Here is a 14,748-nt window from a genome sequence, read left to right as displayed (position 1 = left end):
TCTCTAACGGTCAATTTGTTAAATGTGTAGCTAATAATGATGATTTGTGGACAGGAAAATAAAAAGAGGTTTTTCATTGTTTTGCTATTAAAAAGATGACTGTCATAGTCTTGCACGGGGAGAAAATAATTTTCAATTCTTTTCTTATTATCTACTTCTAAAATTTTGGGCAATTGTTCTGTGATTTCCATAGCCTAAGGCCACGAGTGCACGTGTTCATAGGCTCGTTGTGTTAACCTTGGGGAGCAGTCGGCAAACTAGATTGCATCAAGGTCTAGCCGAATTTTGCTTTCAAGGCAGTGATTTTTCACGGCACAACAAACCTCTAATCTGTGTTATATTTTTCTGTTTTGTACTTCTGACTTCTAGTTTTTTCCAACATGGACGAGAGAATTTAAAATTTTAAAAATTTCAAATGCTTCAATTTAAATTTTTTTATTTTTAAAATTGTGTGTTTAAATTTCATTATTAAAAATGAAAGCAAACTTCTCTAGTAAGTTGCATCACTCTTTACTTCTACCATCACATGCTCAACAAATTGGTGATCTTACTCTTATCGAAAAATATTATTTTTATAATATTTTAAATTTAATATGTTTAAAAGTCATCTTAGGAAAAAATTTGTTGCAAGTTATAAAAACAGAACTAGTACCTTCTAGTCATTTACTTAAAATGTCTTCTGGTTAAGGTCAATTCTGATGGTGCCAAGGTGTTAGAAATTATAGCTGAATTTGCAAAGCCTACTGCACCACTTCCTGTAGCCAATTGTTGCTTGTGTTCCAAAAAAAGTTCACACGTATTTACGTGTCTTCTTTTTTAAATTATTTAAAATTGATTTATAAAAATATGTTAAATTATTAAAAATTGTATTTAAGTTACATGTATTTATGTGTCTCCTTTTTAAAATTATTTAAAATTGAGTACACTTTTTTGTTTAAATTAAATTAATCATATTAAAAAATGTTTTATAATCGTTTAAAATAAGACGATGTTAAATTTTCATTAAATATGATTTCTCCATGATCATAATTTAATTTAGATGATAAAATCAAATTGAATTAATTTAAGTAATTAAGAGGATTAAGTTATCTTGAAAAAAAATTAAAAAAATAAATTAAATTTAACAAATAAATTAGAGGAAAAAATTAATTTAACTATCTTTCTTAGTAAATTAGAGGAAAAAATATTTAAGACTCTTTTTAAGAGAGAGAAGACTTGATAAAACAAGAGAGAAATATTTATGTTTATAATTTATATAAGTTTGGATAGAAAAGAGAGAGAAAGATGGATTATATAACACAGTAATGTTACTTAATTAGAATATATATTTTCCCCCTTATCCCAGGGTTATTGTACTGCATTCAAACTTCTATTTATTCATTTTAGATAATGACACAGTAATGTTAGTTAATTAGTCACTGTTGTTTGTTAACATAGAGTATCATATTCTTCTACTATGTCTTGGCATTTCAAGTACTTTGTTGGAATGCATTATTTGTCAGAGTATATTATAATGCTCTTATTTCATACATATTTTACATAAATGAACTTTGTTTATGGATTCTTATATCATTGTAGCCAAATCTGGCATTGATCCTTCCAACTGTGAAGAACATTATTTTTATATATTATAATTTTAGCTGCTTAATACTCTCACTTGCTTGGATATGACCTATGTCTCATAAGGAAAAAAAATAATTAAATGAGTACTTAATTTTTATACGGTTAAGAAAAAGAGTAAAAAAATATATAAAACATTTGGTGTTAAGAAGCATCAATTCTGAAATTGCTTTTCAAAGACGGTTATTAGTTAATAACCGTCTTTGAATGTTTTTGACATTCAAAGACGGTTATTAACTAATAACCATCTTTGAATGTCAACACAGACATAACATTCAAAGACGGTTATTAGCTAATAGTCGTCTTTGAATGTCAACGCAGACATAGCATTCAAAGACGGTTATTAACTAATAACCATCTTTGAATGTCAACACAGACATAACATTCAAAGACGGTTATTAGCTAATAACCGTCTTTGAATGATTCTTACTTTCAAAGACGATTTTTAAAATTGCTGTCGTAAAAAACAATTTGGTTTTAACGACGTTAAATACAACGACGGTTTAGAACCGTCGTTAAAAACACTTATTAACCGTCGTAAAAAGCCCTTTTTCTAGTAGTGATCACAACACACCCATCCTTCCACAAAGGGAACTTCAGCCATGTGCTCCTCTCACAGGTATTATTGTAACTGCTATTCTTCTGTCTCTCTCTCTCTGCAATGGTCTTTGTGTCACTCTTCTTATTTCTTTGGATGCTTCTCTTCTCTCTCGGGTTTCGAGCTCCCTCTCTCTCTCTCTCTCTCTCTATGTTCTCTGAAGACCGAACCAAATGACCTTCAGAAGAAGAAGATTCACCTTTCTGTCTTCACATTTTGCCATACCCAAATGCCCCCCTCTCTCTATGGGGTGAGTTCCAATTCACAATGCGTTTGTTTCTTCTTGCTTGTGTGTTGCTGCAGTCTCCTCTGCTTCAGACACCTCCTCGCATGCCATTAAACGATTTTGGTTTTCATATTATGAATGGTCAATGAGTAATCCAATATATACTGTTTAAAAGTTATGTAGGAAATATATGCATTTGTATATAGGTTTGGGTATCCCTTGTAGCTTAATTTATTATATTTTGTCTTTGTTGTCTATTGATAAAAGAAAAAAAAAACAGTTTAACAATCTTAGACCCGTTATCTAGAAGTTTGTGGAGAGGAGAATCCGACTCATGTTTACATGCAAAAATGGAAGCTCCTACCAATAGTTATTGGAGAAAGAAGGTTTCAGCTTTATAGACAACATGTCCTTAATTTGTAAAGAATAGTGATATTTGAATATTTCTAATTTATTTATATATTTTATCAACTCTTTTTATTTTTTTCATATTTTTTTTGTCTCATCAATCCTATCAATCACTTATCATTTTTCTCTTTCTATTTCTCTCAAGGGGCTGCGCTATACACCGTTTGATGTTCAAGAATCATTTACCATTTGTAAAATAAAGTTACCAAGATTGTAATTTGTCTTGTTCCATTTCTGATGGTGTAGGAAAATAATTTAAATTTGTAATTTAAATTTTTTAAGATATTGTTTAGATATCAAAAGATATGATCTTATCTTTAGGATTTGTTTAGATATAAAGATAATATTTATAAATTAGAAATTTGTTTCATCTTCTTAAATTATGATGTTATAGATCTCTATATATAGAGATTCATAAGATGAGAATAATCATCAAACATGTAAAAGGAGTCACCATCCTAAATGAGAGAGAAACGTCATGTGAATGGAGGATTTACAAAATTTGTCCTAAAAAACTTTTGTCAAAGTTTTGAAAGTAGGAATGGTGGTCTAAACCACATTAAACAAAATTGTGAATGTTAGCATAAGAATCAAACTATGCTAAATAAATTGGTGATCCTTTCTTTTTCTTATAGTGTTGCGTTCAAGGCCAGCCATAGGCTTTATGTGGAGGTGTGACTGACATATGGTCCATGACTAAAAAAAACTCAATTAAAAAAATCATGTTTGTATATATATATTGTTATTTTTATAACTAAATTGAAGTTTTTTTGTTTTATTTCACATATTTGTTTTTGTTTAAATTAAGATGTGAAATGTGATTAAAAGAATTATTATGTTGTTGTTAGTTTTCTTTTTATGTATTACTTTTATAAGTAGTTTTATATGAATGAGTTTTCATCTAACTGTGACATAAACATGTAATGGATCTATAATAATTTATTTAAAATATTTATTTTTAACAAAATAGAAATACAAATAAAAATATATTTAAGCTTTAATATTAAATGATATTTTGTCAATGATAACTATTACACAAACACATTTAATATTAGTTATAAAAATCTTTTAATATTGACTTTGAACTAACATTGTATCCACTAATGTTAAAAGTAGGACATTTTTAACATCGATTTTTAAATCAATGTTGAAAATGCCTTTCATACTGGTTGTAGAAAGTGTTTTAAAATGTAAAAATCTATCACCTATTACATCCATTGTGGCTTAAACCTATGTAGAAAGTATTTATACATTTTATTTTTGTTCGTTTCAACCTTTTTATTTACCATTCATTAACAAATATCATATGTTTTTTTACTTGTTTATTTAAAATATATTTCCCTCCTAACATCATTCATTTTATTTTTGCTCACTATAAAAGACCTTATATTTTAACCTATTGATATCCCTTTCTTAATGTAAGAGACAAATGGGCCGGTCACTGCATAATCAGTGAAAACCGATACCTCTCACATAACATTTCTCAATGATTTAATTTTTTTTTTTTTGAAAAGAAGGTTTAGCTTTGTTGAAATTGAGATATATCTTAAATTATCCACCAATATAATTCTCGATCAGTAGTAAAATTTGTGATTTAAACTTATACAATCTTAAATATTTAATAATTGGATCAACTTTTATTTGCTAAAAATATCATTTGAAAGTATAAAAGTCATTCATTATTGAAGTAAAAATTTAAGTATTTTTTAAAATAAGAGTACAATCCATTTATTTTTACCATTCAATACTTGTTTTATTAATATGTTCTTCATTTTAATAAAATAAAACAATCCAATCAAGCATATTAATTTAATAAAATCGAAAATGCAGTTATTCCAGGATTATTAATTAGGCAGCAGAGCACACTCTACACTTACCTTTGATAAACCATAAACTCATTTTTCTTTTGTTTTCGTAAGTCTTTTGAAAACACAATGATTGATGGCAACTCCAAACTCGCAAGTCCTCAGCTTCCTTGGCGTGTAAGAATTAAGAAATCGTCAATGCAACCCGGTGTGTGAGCTTTCTTCTCTGTTTTCTTTTTTAATTCTGACTTTCATATCTGGTTTGTTCCTTTTGTTTATCACCAAAAGAAAAGGCACTCAGCAAAAAAGTAGTAGCACTATTAGTCTATTACTATATATGTTAAATTATTTTTTTTGTTCATAATTTTTTTTTAAATTTCTGTATTTGGTCTTTGAATTTTTTTTATTTTTAGTTACTTAACTTTTTTCATTTTATTTTTAGTTTTTCTTTTTTATTTTTTCCCCTTATTTTGAATCCTTTCAAAAGACTAAAAGTAAACATAGAAAAAAGTTAAAAAGCCAAAAATCATGACGAATAAAAAGTTAAAGAATTAAAACAGATAAAAAATAGTTCAAAAATTAAAATAGAAATTTAAAAAATTTAAGTATTAAAAAATAATAAATCTTCATATATATATATATATATATAGCAATTGCATCGCATCAAACTGTGTTCCCTTCTTTTTCTTTATTGTTTACATTTTTTAATTTTTTTGCCATCCTTTTCCCTTGCTAGCAGGGCAATGTATATGTTAAATATATAATATGTTATATATATAAAAGTAGCAGCAACTGCATCAAATTCTGTTCCCTTCTTTTTCTTTAATGTTTAATTTTTTTTTTTAAATTGCCTTTTCCCTTGCAATCAGAACAATTCCGAAACCTCTCTGTGAATCAAGGTATCAATCGTTTTGCTGGTTCCATCTTGTACCCCAGTACAAAAAGATGGAAACTTTAGCTTCCTCTACTATTCACTCAAACCACAATATCTGTTGTGCTTTCTGGGTGGTGGAGGAGGAGAAGAAAATTGAGGAGGAAACCATAAACCTTGTTGCATTGGTTGTGGCAGTGGTGGCAGGACCATGGCCAGCACCAGTGGCACAAATGATACTTTTGGGATTGGTGTGCAGCAACCAAATAAGATGGTGAGGGCTCCTACTATGAATTTTTTAGATTAACTATATCTATTTTTAATCAATTAGGTGGATTAACATTAATCAATTATTAAGAACTATTCTTTAATTATAAAATTACTGTAATTTATGGTCAATAATTATATTATTATGACTCTAAATTAATTGATGAATACTATTACATTGACCTTCTTCTGATGAGTTGGGCTATTTGATTGATGTCCAGCAAGAGGTTGCTGATCTAATACGATCGTTATTTACTGATAACTCCAATAGACGGTTAATGCAAGAAGGTACACAATCTTGATCTCTCTCTCATATTGATGATTTATAAGTTATAATTTGTATGTATGTTTGTATATTTTTGCACATTCTAAAACTGCTTTAAATTCTTCAATGGGGACTTGGGAAATGGGGAAGGTGATGATTTGGACATTGGAGATGTTCCTTCTTCACTTGCTAGCCTTGTGCCTATTGTCATAGCAGCCCTTCAAATTGAGGAGGAGAATCCAAGAGTTGCCTATCTTTGTGAGTAATTTTCATTGAATTTTGATTATTTTTTTTAAATTTGTTTTATTGATCATTGTTAAAAAAAAAATTGTTCAAAAGAGAAAATTTTGAAAGAATTAAAGAAAACAGTATGGAACTGCAAAAGAGAATAATGTATTGAAAATGATAAACATAATTTTACAAGGAGTAAAATGAGCAGGGGCGGACCTATGGCAAACTGAGGGGAGCCTTGGCCTCCCGGACTTCTTTAAATTAGTTTTTTTTTATATTAGGTAATTTTTAAAAAATAATATTTGGTAATTATTTTGTTCTGTAAATAATATTATCTAGATAGTAATAAAATATTCTATTATTTTGTAATATTCATTGTAAATATAATTGCATTTTTGTTTTTCTAGATAATTTTTTAGTATTATTTATTTTTCTTTTAAATAGTCTTTCTTTTTATAATATTTTTTTTATTATTATTATTACTTCAAAAGTTATAAGTAATTATTAATTTGTAACCAAATAATTTTATTAACCTTTTTAAATTTTACAAACACTATATATAAATTGACAACTTAAATTTTGAAACACATTAATTAAGAAACATCCATCTTCTAACGGACAGATCCAGATTGGCATGCGATGCAATTAATTCTTAGGAAAGAAAATTAGATATTAAGTTTGCCTAAAGGTTTGTCACAATTCGCTTTTAATGTTGTCTTTGTTACAACAACGATTTTTCTACAATGTTTTAACTGTCTGAAAGTAAATTATTCTTCAATGGTTGTTGGTTACTATTGTCCTAAAAAATAATTTAGTGAGTTACATAATTTAATTTCCAGTAGCCTATTCAAGCTTTAACACCCAAATTTTCTTTTACAAGCCTATTTAGCTTTACCCACAACTCTACAACTAAAATAACTCACAACACACACCAATTAATCCACTTGGTTGATCTGGTCAGTGCCTTTTTCTTTTCCTATTTACTAAACAAATTATTTTTCTCTTTGTTAAGTCACTCAATGAGTGGATGCACAGTGAAGTACAAAGACATATGAACACTCTTTCAATTATTCCAAATGATTCACAAGGCTGTAAAGTGTTTGCAAAAGGAAAACTTTCTAAAAGTAGATTTTTCTTTCTTTAGAAGCATAAATTTTTTAAATCACCTAACTATGTTTTTTTTTCTTCCTTGCAATGAAATTTTCGAATGAAGGATGTATTGATGGTAAGCTTTTAGGCTTCAAATTAGTTGTTTATTTTGAAATGAATCAGCTGATCAGTAAAAAAGGAGTTGAATAGTAGTATTTATAAGCCTAATATCAATTGTTTAAAATTTATAAGTTAATATAACACTAATGTATCTAAAGGAAAATTAAAAAAAAGAACCAAAATAATATAATACATTTTAAAAATATAAAAAATCAGAATGAAAATTTTAAAATTTAATGTATATATAAAGTGAAAAATTGCATAACATAAGTGCCATTAAGTCTTTTTTATTATATATGAGAAGAGTGAAAAAAAAAAGAATGGGATATTTTCATGCTTCGATTTAATACATAACAAATCTTTTGAAAAATTAGGATTTGTGTTGTTGAATATTTTACTACAAAAGATCTAAATCTTCCTACTTAAAAGTTGCAAATTGCCAAAATGAGTAAAGAACAGTTTCTTCTGTTATTCCTTCCAATATAATAGGATGGACTATAGGCCAAAATTAAATGGTCCAATCAGTTTATAAGATGGAATTAAATATGTATTTTTATAATTATAGTTTTTATTTTACTTGTGTTAGATTAATACGAGGATGCTGATTCATTGATTGATATAACTTAAGACTATATCAATGTAGTCATCTTTACCTACTATAATCAATGAATGAAATATCAAATTTATCTTATTCTCTTTATAGCTTTATGATAGTCTTTTAGGGTATTTTTCAGTAGGAGTAGAAATATCATTCTATCACAATACCACTAAAGTTGGTTAAAAAGTAACAGATTAAAATGAAAGGCTATATATGTCCAGCACGCATGCAGCTCACATTAAATAATCATTACAACGAATTGGCCATAGGGAAACATGAAATAAGTGGGCGACTGCATCACACCAGAGTGAAGCATAAATTTTCATAGATCTTCAGTGCTTATCTCTTTTATTAATCACAGTCCAAATGAAATACAAAAAATTGCAGTGAGCTGTGGACGACAATAGAACATTGAAACCAAGTTCTGTCACAAAGAACATTGAAACCAAGTTCTGTCACAAAGAGGACTACTTCGTAAACAAGCACAAACATGCAGTAACTAGTGAAGACAAATTAAAAACTAAATTTGTGTTTATATTATTTATGTTACTACTCACAGACGGATCCAGAAACCTATTTGTAGGGCTGTTTTTTTTTTTTTTTTTTCCTTTTAAAATTGTTTAAATGTTTATCTTCAAATAAATAATGATTTTTAAGAAAATATTTACTATTTTTACACATAGAATTAAAATTAATTTTTATTTTAAATGATAATAATCTTAATCATTACCATAAAAACAACAAACACACAATTAATTTTACTATTTATAGCCTTAATCATTGCAGTGCACAACTAGTTTTACACTAACTAATTAGCCTTAACTATTATTATAATAATAAAATACACAATTTTATACTAACCAACATAATAATATACATGAGAAGTTCCGGGGGTATAGGACCCCTGCCTGGCCCCTCTAGGTTACTACCATCTATCACCATTTCTGGTTTTTGTTACTATTGATTAGAAAATATTTTCAGTAAATGCATAGATAGATTATCTACTAAAATGACATCCTTACTTTTTTTTTTTTGAATCTACCAAAACTGTCAAAATTGTTCTCATATGTTTTACTTTTACATCAAACTGCACGTGGCTTTTATATGCTGTAAAACTTTTTATTTATGAAAGATGGTGACTATAGTTGTTACTTGTCTGAACTTGTTAATTTCACTACTGATTCTACTCCAGTGGGTTCATTTTCATTCCTCAAAAAATCAACATGTTTCCATCTAGTGTTCAAACTCTCTGATTTGGCAGAAACTAAATCACTTCTATCAAGTCTCCATGAGGGAGATGAACCTCCAACTACTCACTAACCCTCTGATTTGGTCTGATGTTTCACAGAACTCAGAAGAAAAAGGATGTAATAACAAAATGAATATTAGTAAAATATATCCAAAATAAGCCCTTATTGTAAAGTATTACATTGAAGCCAGATTATGTTTGCAGAAATTGTTACTCTGACAGTGAACACAAATTAAAAGTCACCATCTAAAACGAGAAATGAAACAACTAAATAGAATGGAAACATTCTTTGAGCATGTCAAAGGTGTTTTTAACTTATATTTGCGGATGAGTATATGGTACTACTGAGGTTTCTTTGTTTGTTGAATTAGGTCGCTTCTATGCATTAGAGAAGGCCCATGTAATGGATCCATTATCAGCTGGGCGTGGTGTTCGTCGGTTCAAGACTTACCTATTGCAAAAACTTGAAAAGGTACACTGGCTCATTTTATTTTCTTACAGTTATTGAAGTTTTTGAAGGTGCTGAGCTGGTAATGATGGGTGCCTACTGTTCTGTTGATTCATATCTTAAATATTAATTTAAGTCTTATAGGTATTTGTCTTATTCTTTTCAATAAAAATCTTCTTTTCATCAGGAAAATATTAACAATATTAGACAAGGATTATGTTTTGGCTATATAGATTGATCATTTATGAATAAGAACAGCAATCTTTTCGTAATTGCTACCCAAAAAATGAAAATCAACCTGTATTAGACATTTAAAAAAAATTTAATTTGTATGGTTTTAGGCAGGGCCGATCCAAGGATAAAACAACTAAAGTCTATGCTTTAGGCACACCAAAAAATAAATATTTGCTATTGATTTTTATAAAGTAAAAAAGATCACATATGTTGACAAAAGGCTCAAGATATAGCTCTTTCTTTTAAAGTATTTTTTTTTCTTTAAACTTGTTTTAGGCTCTTCTCACAGTTGGGCTGACTCTGGTTGCAGGAAAATGAGCTTACAGTAAGATCTATTGAAAGAAGTGATCCTTGGGAGCTGCAGACCTACTACCAACAGTTCTATGAAAAGAAAATCCGGGATGGGGAATTTTCCCAAAGACCGTGAGGCTTGATCTTAAACTTGTGCTTTCAAGTTTTGTGAATTGTGTTATGATGTCTTATTCTTCTGATGTTGCTGTTGAAGGGAGGAGATAACTAATAATGTTCAGATTGCCACTGTATTGTATGAAGCGCTAAAGACTATAGTACCTCCACAAAAGATTGAGGCTAAGGTTTGTTTTGCTTGATTAGGCTACCATGACTAAAATTTGTAGAATACTTGTAAACTTATTCAGACATGGATTAAGGATGTTGTTTTGTTTATTGCCAGACAAGAAGGTATGCTGAGGATGTTGAGCGTAAGAGGGGACTATATGAACACTATAACATCCTTCCATTATATGCTGTTGGTGTTAAACCAGCAATCATGGAACTTCCCGAGGTTTGTATGTCTGGGGATATATATATATATATATATATATATACACACACACACACATTGTTTGTTTTGCTTCTGCTAACTGTATAATCTCCCTGAAAATTTTAAATTTTAATTTTAAGATCAAAGAAGCATTTATTGCTTTACGTAGAGTGGATAATCTTCCAATGCCCATAATTCGAGCAAGACCTGATACTTTTCATGATGATTCCACAATGCCTACGGATAGGCTTAAAAAAGTGAATGATATACTTGATTGGATTGCCTCAGTTTTTGGGTTTCAGGTAATGAATATCCACCCCTGCTTCTATATTTCCCATTTTACTTGGATTGAAAATTGTCCTGTTTACAAATGCAGGTATGAATTAGGTGCCACGCTTATTATTAATCCATAATAGTTGGGTTCTAGGTTTAAGATGGTGGTGGATGAAGTGACGTAGATAGAACTCATTATAGGGTTTTTGATTGTTGAATTCATAGAAGAACTGGAATCACGGTTTTAGTTTTTACTTTTTAATAAAAGGAATCAAATCTTTAACGGCCTGGGGTAAGTTTCACAAGCAGTGGATTGAAGATTTAAAGTATATGTTTGGTTAAGCAAATTTTAGAGAAATAATGGTTTCGATACCAGAAAAACTGAAATAATGTTTTTTTTTTAATCTTACCAATTTCTTGAGAGAGCTTTTGAAATAATGGTTACTTCCACATTAGAATTCGATGGAATACTAAAAATAACAAAAATTATGCTTAAATTATTACTTTTCGTAATATTAATGCTATCTAGATAACAACAGTATGGCATACTTACAGAGTTGCCGTGAGAATATATAGAATTTTAGTGTAGTGTTCTTGAAGTTTAATAAGCATGCACTGATAGTAAAATTTTTTTTGTACTGTCAGCGAATTAGATATGATCTTTGGTATGACTTTTAAGGTTGTTATTATAGAAGTCAACAAACTTATTATACGTAGTGACCGGCAATATAAAAAACCCTTACATATACATTGTCAATACAATATTATGTCATGCTCATTTCTGGTGAATAATCTGATCAAATGTTTGCTTCTATTTCGTGATACCAAGAAAGGAAATGTGGCTAATCAAAGGGAGCACCTCATACTATTACTTGCCAACATGAATATAAGGGACTGGGCTGAATCATCTTATCAGGTGAACTATTATTTTCTGCAAAAATCTCGTGCTTCAAGGTTTTTTTTTATATTTAATGGACAAGGTGATGCTAAATTTCAGTGTTGTACTTACACTTCCACTTATTATATTAAAAGCTAACAAGAATCTTGTTGCAGCTCCATGAAGAAACTGTAGAAAAGTTGATGGCAACAATTTTAAAAAATTATGAGTCATGGTGTCATTATGTGCGTTGTGAATCCAATCTTAGGTAATTGAATGATATATTGTCAGATAATAAAACTCAAGGATTAGCACCTTTCCAGAGTATGTTTGGATTAAGATGTTGGGAAAGGGAAGGGAAGGTTAAGTTTTCAATTTGAATTAACATTTTATTTTTGAAAATTTTTAAAATGAAAGGAAAAAAAAGAAATATAACCATGTAAGCTTCCAGTCACCCCTTATTATTTTTAGTAAATGTTTTTTACTCAATTTGATTAAAACCGTAAAATTAACCCTCCTTCCCCTTTCTCTCCAAACCCTTGCATCCAAAGCATACTCTTAATTGTGCTTCATATAATGTTTATATATACAAAAAAGAGCTCTTTGGTTCATTTTGGTGTATGATTTTTTCTACACTTAATAGGTATCCAGAAGATTGTGACATACAACAGATAAAGCTGATTTATATTGCACTTTATCTTCTAATATGGGGAGAAGCTTCAAATATTCGCTTTATGCCTGAATGTCTTTGCTATATTTTTCATCATGTAAGTTTTCTATTAGTGTCTGTCACAATAAAAAAATCTGCCTGTCAAACATTGTTAATGGCAGCATTCATTCTTCTGCAGTGCTGCCCTGTAAGTACATCATCTTAGTCTTATGCTTTAATACTTATAACAAATTATAACAAACTTATGCTTCATTATGTTAAAAAAAATGTTTCTCATGGCACTTCTTCTAAACTATCATCATACCATCTTTCTCACCTCCATCAGCAACACTACATGATATCGGGTCATCATACTGCTATCAACATAGACATTACATGATATCGGATCCAAAATTGACCCAATATTTGCACACATTCAACCTGTTACAGCAAGACTTTAAATAAAGAACTTACAAGTCCCTCATTGGGTGAAATAAACAGTAAATTATGGATACCTAAAACTAGGCATCATTAGTTAACTATTTCTGAGCACAAATGACCATTAATCAATTTTACAAGCAACAACAAAATCTTCAAAGATATTTTATGACAGTAGAAAAATCTCACACTGCCAACAACATCAGACCTATTCTGAACATGCGTCATGTATCCTCCCAAAGACAGACCTAGTTCCAACACCATTCTTTCTAATTCTAGCACTGATCCTGACCCAGTAGTTACACATATTTTCAATTTCAGTTTCATGTTTTAACAGAGTAACATAACAAGCATTGGCTAGAATGGTAGTTAGCTAGATATCATGTTAATAACTCTCTCCTTTTTTCTCCCAAAGATGTGCCATGAAGTCTATAACATTTTAGCTAAGAATCTCGCTCGTGTGACTGGGAGCACAGACCTTGTAGAAGGACGAGATGATGAACATTTTCTGAGGGAAGTTGTAACTCCTATATATCAAGTTTTAATGAAGGTCAGTATGATGCAGCAATAATTGGAAGGGTTTTGCTGCTTGTTTTCAAATGTTTGCCTGAAACTTGTTTCTGTATTTGGTGAAAAAGGAAGCCAAGCGAAACAACAAAGGCAAGGCAAGTCATTCCAATTGGAGAAATTATGATGATCTTAACGAATACTTTTGGTAAATGTTTCAGTAAAGTTATCAAATAATGAAAACTCTTGTAACGGTGCCAAAAGCTAGTTTTGTTTACACTTGGATGACAAGAAGCTCAAACCTGTCCTTTTCCAGGTCTAAGAAATGTTTCAATGATCTATGTTGGCCATTGAATTCCAAAGCTGATTTTTTTAGGCATTCTAATGAAACACAGACAAGACATTGGGTCCGTATCTATTTTCTCTTTCTCTTTTCCTTTACATTCTCTGTATGTGTTATTTTTCAACATGTTGAATTCTTCTCGCACAATACATAGGTATCAGATGTAGTTAGAATATATACATGAATATTTGGTTTGTTTTTATGCGAGCATATCATTCACTTTATATTCTACGTTGTTTAAATAACTTCTCATCACATGTTAATGACATTTTTATACTCTATGCGAATATGCCATGTAATATCTTATTTCCTCCCCTATATCGAAGAATGATTTTATTGGCTAATACTATTTCATCCCTAAGATATAAACCACCACAACAACAATTAAGCCTTTTGCACGTGCTGGTGTTGGCTACATGTATAGATCAAACGATGCCATACTGTTTTGAAAGATTCACTGAGACAAAAAGCTATAGCAAGAATAATCCTGTAACTACAAATATGAAGTCCCAATTCTCACGGAATGGAACCCTATGATTAGGATACAATTTTTGGGTAAATGAACTTTTTAATTTTATTGGATATTTCAAGGATCATCTCTCCTCAAAGCTAATTTTAAGTTGCTAGGTGGAGGCACTTGAATGCATTTATATTTCCTACATACATTGTGCAGAAAATCTAAATAGAAGAATAGCTGTTTCATTGAAGTGGTGGGGATATTTGAAAAAAATAAATAAATCTCATATATGATAGAACAACCGACTATCTGCAAATTAACCAAAATAAGATTTAAATGCAAATCAATTCATGACAATCTGTTTTATAAAAAATTTAAAGTACAAATGTCAATG

At 29.6% G+C, this 14,748-nt stretch overlaps 1 pseudogene; it reads left to right on the top strand.

Moving 5' to 3' along the window:
• Nucleotides 1–5,455: 5,455 nt before the first annotated feature.
• Nucleotides 5,456–14,748, top strand: part of LOC100782497 (callose synthase 7-like) — a 37,784-nt pseudogene continuing 28,491 nt past the window's right edge.

The sequence above is a fragment of the Glycine max genome, chromosome 8 (assembly GCF_000004515.6).
Source record: "Glycine max cultivar Williams 82 chromosome 8, Glycine_max_v4.0, whole genome shotgun sequence".
In the NCBI taxonomy this organism is placed as follows: domain Eukaryota; kingdom Viridiplantae; phylum Streptophyta; class Magnoliopsida; order Fabales; family Fabaceae; genus Glycine; species Glycine max.
This window is presented reverse-complemented; position numbering and strand designations above follow the sequence as displayed.